Below are 2,597 nucleotides of genomic sequence, written 5' to 3' on the forward strand. Positions count from 1 at the left end.
ACGGCCGCTTTTCATATAACGGTAAATTTCAGAAATGCTTGAAATTTCAATATTTCGAAATTTAAGGATGCTAGTTTACTTAATATTTATACACCCGCTTATCATGTAGCGGTAGCTTTCGGTAAGGTGGAAAACATATATTTAATACTTGCGCCGGGTATTTAATGTTCGGCTCCGCCCGAACTTAGACTTTCTTACTTGTTTCCTTCTCATCTTTGGCAAAAAAAGTGACCAAAACGCTTATAAATCACAAAAGTATAAAAATTCGCCATACGGTATAAAAAAACTAGATTAGTTAAGAAAAAATTTAAGCCCAAAATCATTAATTTATCTCAAAAATTAAAGTGTGCAGGGGGGTGGCTTTTCTGACAAAGAACGCCCCATATATATATACATATATTTTTTAAGTCAGCTTTTTTTTGCTAAAAATTACTTGTTAATAGAAGCTTTCACTAGAGTTCGACCTTTTTCATATGATACAACTGGTTTCTCCATGCCAACTGATTTATATTTTCGAATTAGTTCCCCATAAGCCCAGTTTTTAGATTTATTGATGTCAGAGTTTTGAAACGCGGGTAACAGAGTATTGCAACAATGAAGCGTTACCTGACGATACGAGTTGCGGGGCGATATGTAACCATGCTTGATATTTCGATTTTCATAACTTTTTAAGATAAAAATACATCAACCAAGCGCTTTTGCTTAGTGGCTCTCATTGTTGTTTATCTTTTGTCTTTGACGTTTCTCCTCTATTTACCAAAAATAATCAATAAAGCAGGGTTACAGACGGAGAAGTTATGTTTTTAATACAGGATTATTTTATAATTTAGATTTCAGAAAATACATTTTGTATTGTATTGTAATTACGTATTGGATAGTTCAGCCCGAAAAAGCAGATAATCTGGTCATAAGTATTTCGCTTAACCAAAAAATATATTAAGGGCAGCAATCTACCGGATATCCGAATCAGGCTCTTATTTTTTACATGGTATCCGGAATCCAGTTATTCCTTGAAGGGTCAAATTTTGAAAAAGACATCGATGTTTCATCGTACATCTAAAAAGTTGGAAACATGCCTGCAATATCGTGACGTAGGCAGCGCTCGAACGCACGTTCCAAGAGCTCATAGAATTGGTTTTTGGTCGCCCAGTCCTTTTGTTCCGTCGGGAATGGGCGCAAGTAAACGAGATGTTGAAGGTTCACACTTTGATGCAGATTGTGACGAGGAACCCATTCACCGGGATTATCGATATTACTTGGCGACGGAGTCTCTGTCCCACCGCAATTCCGACGCCGAATTTTCTCCTTCACCTGGCAGCTGTAGCTTTCTACCTTTCTCTGTTCGGTACATTCCTTGAATGGCGGTGATATACTTAGTCTTCCAGAGCACATCTTCCAGCCACATTAAGGGTCCGGACATTCCAGGTTTTTGCCCTGAAATCGTAGTTCGTTGTACGTTTGCGTGGAATTTATCAAAATAAGGGGGATCATCCGGGGTGAAGATAACAATATATCAATTTATTTAAAAAAAGGTTTAATTTAAAATTCCAAATGAAATTATGTTGTTTACAGCTCAAGAAAAATATTTGAAGTGAGGTAATTTTCTCTTTGATGTTTGAACTACAAAATCACTTAAATATAAAATTTTTTAAATTACAAAGTTGAAATTAACACAGTACAATAAACGACAGTAACACAAATACAAACCCTACAATACTCCCCCTTCTAGAGAATTAATGTTATATAAATTAAAAGTAACTCGTTTCTTATTTGATGTTGTGTTATTCATTGTATTAGTGTTTGTTTCTGGTATTAGTTCTGTTTCAATGATTGCTGGTTTTAGTCTGTCTATCGGAATTGTTTTAACCTCATTATCTACTTCAAGTTTGAAATATTTTTTGTTTTTTTCAACAACCTTATAAGGTCCTTCGTATGGTTGTTGCAATGATCTTTTATTAGTAACACGCATAAAAACAAATTTACAAGTCTCCAAATCCTTTGGTATATATACACCAGTATAAGAATTTTGATTATGCCTTAAATTTGATTTAACATTTTTAAAATGTTCCCGTCAATTGCCTAAAACTTCAATTGGGGAAAATTTTTCTTCAGATGGAACCACAAGTTCACCGGGTAGGCGTAAAATTTGCCCAAAAACTATCTCAGATGATGTGGCTGAAATACTTTCTTTATACATCGATCGTAAACCCAGAAGTATTATCGGCAGCTCATCATACCAATTGTTGATTCCATTTCTAGCCATTATCGTAGCTTTTAACTGCCTGTGAAGCCGTTCTACCATACCATTCCCTTGAGGATGATATGCAGAAGTTGTAACGTGATGACTACCAACCAATTTTGTTAATTCCGAAAACAATTTTGACATAAACTGAGTACCCTGATCTGTAGTGATTTTTAACGGTACCCCAAAACGTGAAACATATTCTCTAAAAAATTTATTTGCAACCACTGCCGCTGAAATGTCCTTTAATGCATATGCCTCGGGCCAACGCGTGAACCTGTCAACTATTGTAAAAATGTAACGATGTCCTTTCGATACAGGAAGAGGTCCAACAATATCTAAATGAATATGATCA

Source organism: Rhagoletis zephyria, unplaced genomic scaffold (genome assembly GCF_001687245.7).
Source record: "Rhagoletis zephyria isolate East Lansing unplaced genomic scaffold, Rhagoletis_zephyria_1.1 Rzeph_scaffold_03014, whole genome shotgun sequence".
Lineage (NCBI taxonomy): Eukaryota > Metazoa > Arthropoda > Insecta > Diptera > Tephritidae > Rhagoletis > Rhagoletis zephyria.